This window comes from Neopelma chrysocephalum, unplaced genomic scaffold (genome assembly GCF_003984885.1).
Source record: "Neopelma chrysocephalum unplaced genomic scaffold, ASM398488v2 Primary Assembly neopelma1_85, whole genome shotgun sequence".
In the NCBI taxonomy this organism is placed as follows: Eukaryota; Metazoa; Chordata; class Aves; order Passeriformes; family Pipridae; genus Neopelma; species Neopelma chrysocephalum.
The window spans coordinates 2,934,973-2,948,776 of NW_020897747.1; the positions used below are offsets into that span (position 1 = coordinate 2,934,973).

At 37.0% G+C, this 13,804-nt stretch overlaps 1 protein-coding gene across 1 annotated transcript in view; it reads right to left on the reverse strand.

Moving 5' to 3' along the window:
• Nucleotides 1–13,804, reverse strand: part of ATRNL1 (attractin like 1) — a 531,556-nt gene that overhangs the window by 483,875 nt on the left and 33,877 nt on the right. The gene's annotated exons all lie outside the window — the stretch shown is intronic.

A 13,804-nucleotide genomic window follows, 5' to 3' on the forward strand; every position in this document is an offset into this window, starting at 1 on the left:
CCCTAAATTAAGGGAGAAAGAGGGAGGGAAGGCAAAAGTGTCTGTCACACTCTTTATTATGGCAGCTGATTTTCACATCTGCAGAGAAATATAAGCATAATTCAGATGACTTGTCAAGGGAAATATGATTGAATTATCTCTGTAGCCCAGCTGAAAGGTGAAATGATGAGCAACCTGGAATTAAATTAAAAACCTAAACCCATTAAAGTATTCAGATTTCCCAGTCTAAGATAAAAGTGAAAACCTTTGAAATTAAGCAGTCTTCCTACCCTTATCTCTGAAGCTGAAGACGCTGCTGCTTTGGATAACACAAAGGAAGCCAGACTGGATTATTGCTCATTTGAACACTGGTTTTCAAATGCACCATATTTTCCTCAAGAAATGAACATTATTCATTTCAGCTTATACTGGATATCAAAGTAGCTGTAGAAAAGGACACAAAATAAATTACCAACCATCCTTTGATCCCAACACACTCCCACTGCTCCGCTTCCCCACTCCAGAGAACAATGTGAAGGAACCAAATCTATTCCTTATTCTCAGCACAGTGCTGCACATTCTGAGTCTTTTAAAGCTCATTCCTTTTCTGAAGGATGTCTTTATCCTTAAATTTGAAACTATGCAGAAGATTTCCTCAAATGCCAGTTTTCTCACATGATCTCTCCCTTGTCTTCAAAGTGATTCCTCTTAAAATGCAATTCACAAGTCCCACCTTGTCTGGTTTGAAGAGACAAAGAAATAGTTCCTAGAATCTATTCATCCATGCCATCACAGGAAAGTACATTTCCTACAGAAGTGTTCCATTCCCATGTGCAGTATAAACAAGAAATAAAAAGTGTTTTTCTGTTTAAACTTGTTTTCATGTTGGTGCAGTTATACTTTTGCAGGACGTGAAATTAATCCTTGCCTGCTTTCATAGCGGCATTTAGAAAATAGTAATGATAAAACAACACCATCTCACCTTTATTCTCAAAAGTGGATTTAAAGGCTGATAACTTAAAGCCCGATAACTTAAATTACTGTAAAAACTTATAAAACCCCTATATAATCTCATAAAACTATAATTCAAATAGAGCCACAAGGGGTCAAAATCAAATTACTTCATGTATAACAAAGTGAGAAACATTCTGCTGTGTATTTATTTATTCAGGTAATGCACCCACATCCCTTTCCTTATGTCTGTTTACAAAGACTTCAGGCCAGGCATTTTTTCTTTGAAACTTGCGTGGCATCAACGTAACGAAGCCCCAGTCCCAACAAGTGTCAATGAATAGAACATTAATAGAAATATTTACTTATATTACTACGTTATTGTTATTGGAAAAAAGCTATAACTTTTCATCTTCATTTTGAATACAAGCAAAATCAAAGGCAGGACTGTTTCATAGCTCCTGATCCCTTCTACATCCAGGAGTGGAACCAGCTCCATCCTTCAGCAACTGAGGAGCAATAGCAAACTTACCCTGATATGAGCTGTATGAAAGGGCACAAAATTATCAAGAGGAAGCTAAGGGAAGAAATAATTATTATGATCATGCCTCTACAATCAAAATTTTCCAGTAATATTTTTACAGCCCTTAGAAACTCTTTGGTGGAGAAAGTCATTACTGTACTTTATTATTACTCCTCAAGCATTTGCCTATGTGCCAGATAACAATGTGGATATCAATGGAGATTTCCTCAATAGACATTTTTTGAATTCAAACATCAAACATAAAACCTCTAAAATGGTATTACTTCTTTCATCATCAAAATATTGTGCTTATGTAGTTAAATTTCCCTTAGCCTTGGGTTTGGATTCTATAGAATTAAATATTCCATTTCAAACCACATATGGTAGTTCAGTGATTTACACCTCATCTAATTTTGCTAGACGGCAGAAGCCCTTTTAATGAGTGCTTGGAGGGTTTCATTCCATTATAGTGCCAGAGAAGCTGATGCTGCATTTTCTTTCAAATCCAAAAATTTAGTTGGCTGACATCCAACTTGCAATCAAATAATAATGAATTTTTAAAACAACTCCTTCCCAGGCAGAATCTCAAGAATAAAATGAAAAAAAAAAAAACTAATACAAGAACAAATGTCCCAGATTTATACAAGTCTCTGCAGCAACTGTCTGAAAGATGAAGCACATTGCTAGAATTTCTCAGAAATAGAACCCATAACATTTGGGATGTTTCTTCATCTAAACAACTGAAAATATTAACAATTTCACATGTTCAGTGTTCTTGCTGTATCAAAAAGAATAAGCTAAAAGCAAACACAATGTGAAAAAGCATCTATTTAAAACCTTCTATACTGCTAACTCTTCATTGCTTTGGACAGATTGAAAGCACAGAGGGAGAGTAGCAACCTACATATACAAGCATAGTCAAGGATGATAAACAGGATTAGTTTTGAACAACCATGGCAGAAATACTAAACAACAGATTTGAGTCCTAGGCTTGATTCTACCACTGATTTTCTATATGGTCAGATCACAGAATTCCATTTTTCTGCCTTTAATTTCAGAACTTAAAACAGCCTTTGCAATCCACCCTTTCTTCTACTCATCTTCTCCTACCTCTGCCTACCTGTTCTCACATATAATATGCAAAATGCCCTGCCACCCCCCCCCAAAAAAGGCATCTCTGTGCACTCCTATAAGCAAAGCAAACAAAGGACCTGTGAATGTTATGACAGACTATTTGGAGAACAGTGAATAGAGAATTTCCCAATTAGTTTATACCAGTTTTGAATGGGCTCACTTTCGTCCACCTTTTATCTGATGGTTTGCAAGAGTCATTTCCATTTTATGAACATGATTTTCATAAACCAAAACACCATCCATTATCCCAGTGAAAAGTATATGGCCATATGGCGTATATCTCATGTATATTATTGATGAGCAGTCTTGCTAGAAAGTTAGGTTGTCAGGACCTGCTGAGGTGGCCAGGTGCTCTTTGTGGTGGTATTTGTAAACACATTTACCACCAACAGTTAAAAACCAGTCATTTATTTATTGTGTTAATACAACAAAGTTCCGAGTATCATCTGATCTATTAGCTAAATATTTATATAGTAAATATTAACAAAACAAGGAAATAATAGACAAAAAGCACTCTAGCAAGAATTTATTCAACACCCCACTCTTCTGCATATAAATGAAATCTTGTTATACCATGCAAGTTGCTTTCCTGCTTATACTGGAAAAAAAAGGACACTAATGTCCCCTTATGCCTTTATATGTCTTGTAAGATAAGTGACAGTTCAACTTTTATACAGAAGTAATTTTTTATTTTCTGAAAGGTAGGATTATGTCTTTGGATGCAGTGACCCTCCTTCAGTTCCTTTTATTTCCATAGAAATATAAAGCTGGAAGGGAGGTCACCTAGCCCTAGCTTTCTCTTTTTTAATCTAAAAGAGTCCCAGTTCACACAGTCTTTCTTCAGAGATCATATTTTCTAGACCTCTGACTGGTCTATAACATCTCTCACAACTCTGTTCCAAAAGCCCCTTTGACAGTTATTCCTTTGTTCTGAAAGGGAACTGATTCTAAAGCAAAATTAAGTTCATTATTTAACTTTCCTTTTTCTTTTTTATTTTTTTTATTTCTTTGATGGTAAATGCAACCATGGTAAAGATTCTTTTCCAGTTATAACATGTCCTTAGTGTCATAACTTCTTCCTCAGTGTTGAGCGTGCTCTCTTTTTATACATCAGCATAATTTACTAGCACGTAACTGAATAATAGACTTAAACATTCATAAACACACTAAGTGTTTCTTTTGTGAATAGCCCCAAATGATGATTTTCATTACTTCAAAATGCACTTCTTTACTGTGGCCTGGAATTCCCTTGACAGAAAGCACTTTGCAAAGTGTTTTTTTCTGTGTTACCACATGCATTAAAGATGAAGAAATTGAGCAATATAATTTTTACCACTGGATAACTGAGATAAATCCTTTCTTATGACTGGTTGAAGGGAGTAATGCACTGAATCGGTACATTTCTACTATTTTCATGAAATGAATATAGTAATCAGCCCTGGAATTTTCATAAACATTCTAAAAATAAAACATAGGCACAAATTAGGCCACCATGAATGACTGTGATCATGCCTATGCAAATGCTTTTTACTTCTTTCTGATGTTGCATTTTTTAGAATGTCATCTTAAAAAGTTCTTGAAAATACGCCTTTTATGAAGATATTCAGGACATAGTTACTCTATAGACTTTTTTTTTTTTAGTGAATATCAAAATCTTCAGTCCTGCAAAGTAAGGATTGGTCTTATTTTTAACTGCATGGTATGAAAGAAATAAATGTTATTGTAGGTCTCAGTAGTAAGTCATAGACTCATAGAATGGTTTGGGTTGGAAAGGACCTTAAAAATCATCTCATTCCAACCCCTCTGCCAGGGGCAGGGACACCTCCCACTTGAGCAGGTCACTCAAAGTCCCATCCAACCTGGCCTTGACGCTGCCTGGGTTGGGGCATCCACAGCTTCCCTGGGCAATTGTTCCAGTGCTTCTCTACCCTCACAGTAAACAATTTCTTTCTAATATCTTATCTAAACCTGCCCCTTTTCAGTTTAAAGCTATGATTAATTATTGTCTTACCATTCTCACCATCACTCATTATCTCAGTTGTGCTGTTCCTTTATTGTCTTATAGGAAAGTTCTGAAATACAAATTGTGCAACTCCACATTCTAGTGCTCATTTGGAATTAAAACAGGTGGCAAGGTGATAACACTAATTACTCCACCAAGCTTATTGCAAGTCTTGGTTGAGATCAGTAACATTCTTGTCTTTTCTAGCTCTGTTGCATTATCACAGACTCAGTTCTTCACAAGTACAAATGTTCTCAAGAGAAGGATATATTAGAGTGCAACAAAGTACAGGCAGAGGCATTGAGAATCCCTCACACTGCATCACACCAGTAACAGAAGGACTTTAGCAGTATATTTTCAAAAGCCAATGACATTCTGGGGGTAGAAGTAAAGAAAACTGGGGTTCTGCCTTCTAAAAAGACAGTACATTTCATTCTGCTTTTTATCATCATCTCATCAGCCTGGTAACTGCACATGGAGTTAACCTCTGTTCCATGCTACGGTTTCAAGACAGATTTCTAGCAGTTATTAGCTAATTGGCCACTGAATTTAGAATTCAATGTAATTTGTGCTGGACATCAGTTTGTGGGAAAAGAACACGGAAGATAACAGGTCAGTTAAGTAGCTGGGCATCAGGAATGTTTGCAGGCAAACGCTGGAAACTGTTCTTCCAGAGCAGCACATTTTTGAGACTGTGTGGAAATTCACACTGCTACCTGACTCTCTTTTCATTCCCTGGCTCACTGAAGGAATTTTACCCCTAAGGCTCTCAAACTGGAGTCAGATTTTTCACTCTTAGTTTTAATCAAAAGGCATTGGTGCACTTTGCAAATAGGAGAACAATTTTTTTCCAATATCAATGCAGAAAGTCCATCTTTTCCTCTTCTTCAAAGTCATTTTTTAGCCTGAAAAAAACCCCAACCAATATTTATTGAAATATTTCACCCACAAAAATTAGTTATGATGAAAAGTGGGTAGCAAACCCAATGGTAGTGATTATTTTATTACACATTACAAAAATGCCAAAGGTTTCATCAGATGGAAACCACCATTATTTTAAATGGAAAAAGCATCTCAGAAGAACCCCTGTAATGAAATTAATCTGAACAGTTCAGCGGTTTGCATAGCAGGTTTTCAACATGTAGGGGTTGTCAATTTTTCTTGGATTAAGAGATATAAACTTGCTATATACATACTTGTTTCTGATGTCAAAAAAAAAAAAACCAAGGTGGCATATTAGATGCAACCTACTGGTTTAAAAATAAATACTGGATCTTCTGAAGGTTTCTTTTTCCTTTAAAAACTGCTTTTCTTCTGTTTCTAAGCACACTGAAGCTAGTGACCTTCCATCCTCTAGAATCAGGGCTGCATTATCTAAATGGCAGCATATTACGTGTAAGATTTGAAAACGGGTCCCTGCTTTCTTTGCATTTGAAACCAAAGTTATGATGTTCAGACTTTTAAGTTATAGTATAAAATACCCACTTTCAGTGTAGTTTACAAGAAAGCCTTTTTAAAAAATTACCTGTACAATTGTGCTTCTCCTTTCTATGTACCAGATAATAACTGCTTAGCACAAGAAACTCTGCAACCAGCAGCATTGGGCAAATTTGCCCACTTATCCCTTTGTGATTCTCTCAACCCGTATTCCTGCATCTGCTGCATTGACAGTTTTGGAACCACTAGTGTGGAACAAAACCTGGCTCAATCCCTTGGCTCAGAACCATGTTGCCAGAAAAAAGAAAAAAAAATACTCAAAAAACTTAAACCAAACCCCGTATGTAAATCACAAGATGGTTGAAATATCTTCAGTAATGGAATTGCTAGAACCATTTAGTTACTCAGTCCTGAAGGCTGCCAGTCATGCTAGATAGCCTTGTTTTGTAAGTATCCCATATTCTCACTTTGGCACTGGACACACTCATTTCAGATACAAAACCAGCACTTTCCAAGTTGTTGGGAAATAACCTAAGTGAGATTGTAAACAATGGAATCCGAGAAACTGGCTCGATGCCTTCGCCAAGGCTTTGATATGGACTGCTGGCTCGCTCCAGCATTTGGAAAACAGTTAAACATATTTTACCGGTAGCAATGTTTTTCCATTGTTGTGCTATCCCAGCACGGAATCATAACAGAGACTCTCTCTTCCTAGGCATTTCTAGAGACTGACCAACCAGAAACTGGGTGTGAGTACAGAAGGGGGGAAGAGGGCAAGTGTCAGCAGCTGGACACCTTCAGAGGTAGAGACCTGCACAGAGAAGATTCAGTATCTTCTCCAGCACTGGAATTTTTTTAACTGGTAGAGTAAGCAATCACTATTGTGAGAAGTTGTAAAATTGCCTGCTTAAGTTACTACATGCCTTGGGAGTGAGAAATAAACTGTAAGTTAAAGAGAGTAGAGGACTGGAGCTTTGGAAAGGAATACCATGGATATCTTTAAGGAGGTTGCTTTGTGTCTGTGAGAAAAGTGGAATTTTCTGGATTCTAGATCCAAAAAATACCATAAAAATTCAAGGGATTAAGGTTCCAATTCAGAGAAGTGGAAACTTCAATGAAAACTGAACCTGGGCTATAAGCAGACATTTAAATTTCTCCTTATTAACCAAAGGGCTTAGTTGTTTGTTTAATTTATATTCAGTTAAAACAAAAGAAAGTTCATCATATGCTTAAATGCTTTTCTCAATTAGAACTTCACAACCTTTTTCTGGAAACTGATAAGGAATATTTACAACAGTGTTGACTTGCTGCAGCATTTTCCCATAATTCAGTATAGCCAGAGTTATACAGCTACTAAATGCAGTCTTTGTCTACTTTTAAAAATTAATGCACCCTGTGGGAGCTTTGTTAACGGTCAGAACTTAATTGCTTTACAATACCTTTTCATTCCAATCAAGACCATTTCTAGCAACTTCCTGGACTGAAGCAGTAACGAATCATTCATCCCAGCACTGAGGGATTATCTAAAACTGTCATGTAGAACTGGAGAAGGTTTCCCTCCAGTAGAGTTTATATTGTGGGTTTTGTTACTGTTTGTTTCTACCTCACATCACCTTTATGTATGAGAAAAACTGAAGTAAATCAATATTTTTGCTGGTTTGGATCTCTGAATTTAACTACTGCTTGACCTTTCTTGTCCTTGTCAGATCCATTCTGTGCAGTAAGAAGGGAATTCACTTAATTCTTTCTTGCCCATGTGAAGGCAAAATTTTTCTAGCTGAATAAACAAAATACACCAGGCATTTTTTCCCCCTTAGATAACTAGTTCTTTTTAAAACTGTCTGCCCTGTGTTTTACATAATGAAATACTTGAAAAATCTGTCCTAACACTTACTGCAGTAACTAAAGATCTTTTCTTGACCTTAGTGGCCTTTGGATCACGATCTACATGAAACGGTGGCTTTCTGTTTTAAGACAAATAAGAAAACAGAATTTAAAGGGACACATTGTTTCAAACAAACTCACTCAATTCCTTAGCAACAATTTAAGAAGTCACAAGGGAAATGAGTTTTTATGGTCTCATCATTTCTTTGATGTAAAAGTGCACACTCCATCTTTTTGGCATTTCGTTCAACAGCGAAGCACATGAAAAAAGAGCCCTACTGTGCATAAAGAGAATAAAATATGTTCAAGAAGAAACAGGAAAAGAAATTCAGGTTAATATGAAGGTCAATCTCTTTTCTGTGTTTCAAATCTGCAGTTTGCTGAGATCTTAAGGAGAAGTAAAAAAATCTTTAATCTTCATTGCTGTCATCCCTTAGCTGGAGAAGAATTAAAATCCAAACAGAGACGGTTTGGCTGATGCTAGACTGGTAAAGTACTGTTAGATTTTAAATTATCTATCCCTGAAATACCAGGCCTTATATGACACACGTTGCACTTTATATAAAATAAAGCTAATGCCTCATTAAGGGTATTTACAAACTCCCAGACCATTTCTACATTTCACTCACCTCTTTCTGCACAGAAGGGGACTGCGCTCAGGGAGCCTCAACCTACAACACAGCCACAGATCTGGACCATTTTGCACAAACCATCTCCCAGGCCTACTCCCTTGCTGCTTCCATACTATATCTGGTGTTTGGGTACCTGAGATTGTAAATGGACATTAAAGAGCAAAGCAGCTCAACAGGATCTCTGTGACTGGCAGGTCTGGAGAAATCTCCTTCTCAGGTAACTTGAAAAAGTCTCTGGGGACAGACTCTTTAGCAGGGCCTGTAAGGACTGGACAAGGGGTAACGGTTTTAAAATAAAAGAAGGTAGATTCAAGACTAGATACAAGGAAATTAGGGGTTTTTTCAATGTGGGTGATGAAACACTGGCCCTGGTTGCCCAGAGAGGTGGTGGATGCCCCCTCCCTGGAAACATTAAAGGTCAGGTTGCATGCAGCTCTGAGCAACCTAGTTAAAGATGTCCCTGCTCATTGCAGGGGGGGTGGACTAGATGGCCTTTAAAGGTCCTTTCTAACCCAAACCATTCTATAATCTATAGCTCTGAGCATGGAACATTCTCATACTCTCTCCAGACTCAGGTATTTTGGTTTTGGGGTAGGTTTTTTTTGCTTAAAAAAAACCAAACTGACCAATCAAACAAACAAACAAACAAACCAAAAAATAAGAAACAAAAACACCAACCAAAAAAAACACCAAAAAATTTAAAAAAAAAAAAAAACACACAAAAAAAAAACCACCAAGCAGGAGGGGTTACTCCTTGGAACGTGAGCTGACAGGACTGTGATAGAAATATTTCATCAGCTACTTTAAGATTTAACTGAAAATGGTTTTTTAATGCCAATATTTTATTAATCTACTCAGTTAGCTCTCCTTTGCAGCAGAACTGCTAGACAATGACAATGCCTTCTATTTATAACCTCTCAGAGCTGAAAGTCAATTCTCTCAGTCATATAACGTATGTTTTACCAGCAGTGGTGGAATGAGTGAAAATTTTCTCTTCTGCCAAGCTGCATTCTTTTCCTCCTCAAAAGTGAAATCAATATAAAAAATGGTAGTGACCAATTAAAAAAAACCACACACACACACAGATCTGTCTCCCAAGTATTGTACTATCTGGGCTGCATTATATGAGACAAAATACAAGCAGGCGAGAACCTGTATTTGAGGTAACACAAAGATTAAGCTTTTCACATAGATAAGAAATTCCTTATTATTTGAAATTATGAACATATAACTAGGACATGATAATTGGAAGTATGAGGGGGAAAAGAATAACTGTTATTTGTGATACTCTTTAACGGCTAAATGTTAATAAATGTAATAAATCAGAAGAAGCTGGTTTCTTGGCAGTTTCTTAGAGAGATGACAATAAAAACAGTAAATTTTGCTGATGTCTTTGCATATTTACTTTAAGCAGTGTTCCTTAGGAATAGCCTACTGAGCAGGGAATCTGGGTTTCCATGCTTTCCTTTTGCTGTCTGTCCACAGCTGTCATTTTTCTTTTCCCTTTTCATACAGTCACCTTGGAGAGAGTTCATAATTCAAAAATTAAGGGCTTCCAATCTTGGTCTTGTATCTTTCTTACCTGCATTACGATCTTCCATTACAGTTCACTAGAGAACAAAATGGTCTATTTTTTCCATTTTTTAATGGGGGGATCCATAATTAACAAGATTTTTGAAATTTACCTACTACTGAAAGCATAGCTTAGGGCACCACCTGAAAGAAAAAAAGACAGAGTTCAAAGATACTTCTGTTTTTCAGCTCATAGAAATAGCTGTTTTATCCCCTAGTGATGGAATAGGAACCACTTTTAATGGATCTGGAAAGGGGAATAACTTTGTCTTCTTCTGCCCCAAAACTGGCTACTAATGTGCCCCAAACAGCCCACCAGTAGCTAATTGAAAAATATGATAGTGAATATCACTATCTGAATGCCAAATAGTGGCACAAGTGAATAGGAGTGAGAAAGCACAGCCATTCTATTTTATGAAATCCAAACTACAGCAATAGTGGCTGCTATATTCTTTGTCATTTGTTCAGGGAAAAAAACCCAAGCAATGATAGCAGTATTAAGATTTTTGTAACTCTGATCCAGATGTAAAACACGTTTCATTTAGCCTGCCTGAGGCCAGCAGCTCTCTGCGTGAGTACAGAGCTCAGCACTGTGCTACGTTAGCCTGGAGTATCTTTGAAATTTAATTCTGTTCCCTTTGATTTTTTTATTGTGTTAATCTTCCCTGTTCAAAATGGTGGTATTTAACTGGGGGAATTCACCAGCTCAAGTGTTTGATGGGAATATGCTCCCTATTTGGCATCAGCTAGGAAAGAGGCTGATTAAATGCACCACTGGCTTCATGATTTTTAGAAGAGAAGAGGGAATAAGCAAAGTCACAGGTTGAGATAAACAGGAGCATGAGATTACAGCATGAGGAAGAAATTTATTTGGAATAGAAAATAAGGAATAAATATTTTTCTCTCCACCGTGAACAAACTTTACATTTCAATCCTCTGGCTTAATGCCTTTAGCTCTCATTTCAGGCTTCTAGTTCTACTGAATTTTTTTGCATCAGAATTCTGCAATCTAGTGTCTTTCCAGTACCAATTTAAAGATTTTCTTCACCCTTTCATCCTTTAGTAACAAGCGTAGACATAAACATACCTGTTCTACTTTTTGTTCCTCAGTAGTTCAAGAGCAATTTATGCTTTTGCTTGTTCAATCTTCAGTCCCTCGAGCATATTTAAATGATGAACAGACTGGATTCTTTATGAAGAACTCTGAAACTATTTCTGAGCAGAATACATAGAGAAAAATCTTTCCAATATTTGTGTACAAAATATTTGCATGTGAGAGTGGGACATTTAAACTATGAAAGATCATATCCCTCCAGTTAAAATATTCATGGGTGCTCTACAAAAATATAAACTAGTCTTTTTCTGTAGTTGTATTAAACACATCTTGTGTGGGTGTGTAGGGGGTATGAAGAATATGTCCTTTATAACCACGGACACCAAAACTGATGTGAATAATGGACTTATAAGTGGCTGCAGAATCTGCTGCCTCATCCTGGGAATTGCACCACTATTGATTTCCTGCCCATGAACTCTTCTCCCTTGACCTTCCTCCACAGTGGCTGCTCTCATGAAGTATATCCAATTGAGAGCACCTAAAGATCAGACTGAAACTGCACAGCAGCAGAAATATGCAAATATGTTTGTTGGTTTGGGTTGGGTTTTTTGTTTTGTTTTGTTTTCTAAATAAAAATGCATTTTAAGATATATGTTTTCCATACTCTCACTTTCCTCTGTCTTTGGACGTTGCAGGGAAGGTACAGATGCATTAGGCATCCTGACAGGTTGTTATTCTACTGCATAGGGTATGTTTCATGGACCATTTTGACATTGATTTCTGGCCAAGTTTTGAAGAAGGTCACTGCAAACTACCCCTTTGCTATTATATCACCACAAACTGTGCTGGCTTTGGCTTCGAGACTCACTAGTGGAAGGCAGTAGTGTGCCAAGTGTCAGAGAAAATGTATTTCTTTAGAGATGATACTTATCAACAACATAGTGAGTGTCAGAATTCCTTCCCTATAAAAATAAAGAAAATATCCTGAAAGTGACGGACTACAGTTAACAATACACAAGCAGCAACCACTGAAAAGAATTCCCCAAACCTCCCAATTATAGTACATGTACATTGCTTTTGCAAAGCAGATAATAGCTTTTCTCATACTTGTTAAGAAGAAAAATTGTCAAGAGCACATATAACAGTTGCTAACATATAAACTGTAATTCTACAGTGCTTTAGTAACACTGATGAAAAATAGAGACACAACTGGCAGAGGAGGAAAAAAGAAAACCATCATCGTAAAATTGAAATTGGTACAAAGCCAAAGAACAATATTATTTTAAGAAGGATGCTGAGGAATACCACCCTTCTAGAATTCTGTACGAATTATCTGCCAAGCTATTTAGGAATAGATGTCTTGTCTTAGATAGAAATATGAATTCAAAGGAAAAAAAAACCTAACCAGCTGCCAATCCCCTGAATTATTGTCAATCAATCTACACTATAAGTGAGGAAAAGATTATTGTCAGGCCAGTTACAATGAGCAGTTCAAATCACAGTTCCCTGGCTTATTGTCAGTCAAATTGTGCTATAAACAAGAAAGATATGTCTGTCAAAACAGTTACAATAGGATGGCCTTTAATCCATACTACAAGAAAAAGGAAATAATTACATCTAATATAAGAGAAATAGAAGTTCATGTGAAGTGACTAAAATATTGACTCTCATAAAGAGCTTGATTTTTCCAGCCTTTTGGCTTTAAATGTCTCCCCCCATCTGCCATCTAATAGGTGAAGGAAAAGGGGAACTACCTTTCTTACCACTCCCCCCTGGAGCAGTATCTTACTCACGTTGAGCTCTGTGGAGAAAAGAGTTGCATCTATTGCAACCGTAAATAGCATCACTAATCTGTCTGCACCCTGGGAATCCTTGACAGGTGGTTCTTAGCCATCTGCATTGCTTTTCTCCCTTTTGAACTCTCCTCCTTTTGGCAGCATTGCTGGCCAAATCCTTGCTTGTGTGTGTGCTGAGGCTGTCTGGAGAGGAACAGAGCACCAACGGGAGGGCAAGGGAGGAAAACAGATGAGAATGTCTGGCTTCAGTAATTAGTTCTGATCCTTGCAATGAGAAGCAGAAATTTGGCAAGCAGGGGAGGGGAATGAGTGTGCTCCCAGATGGACAAAGTCTAATTTGGGACTGAAAGAGAAAGAAGAAGCAAAAGCAGGACCACAACCAATAAATCCATTCACAATTTAGTCCATTCACTCCTTCTGCTGTTGTCTTTTTTCCTATATTTATATAGAGTCTAGATTCCTCCCCCTCCCTCCATCCTTCTCTTTCCTAAGATGTTATTTGGCTTGAACTTTATGACAGTAATGCTGTCTTTAAAACATTAGTGTAATTGAACAAAAATGTTACATCCTTTCTTTATACTTAACCTTTAAAGGACACATTTATTCAAAAATATTCAGCAAGACCCTCTTTTTGACTTTCTGGCTGAATGCACCCATAAGATTCCCCAGATTTATCATGAACATAATAATGCAGGAACGAAAAATATAATAATGCTTAATTCGTTTTTTTCACTTCAGCTGAAAATGCAATGTTCATTTGTGGAAAGGTCAGAATACTGTTTAGGCCTTCTATGTTCAATGCCACAGATTTCACAGTTTCCTATATACTAGTCACACAAA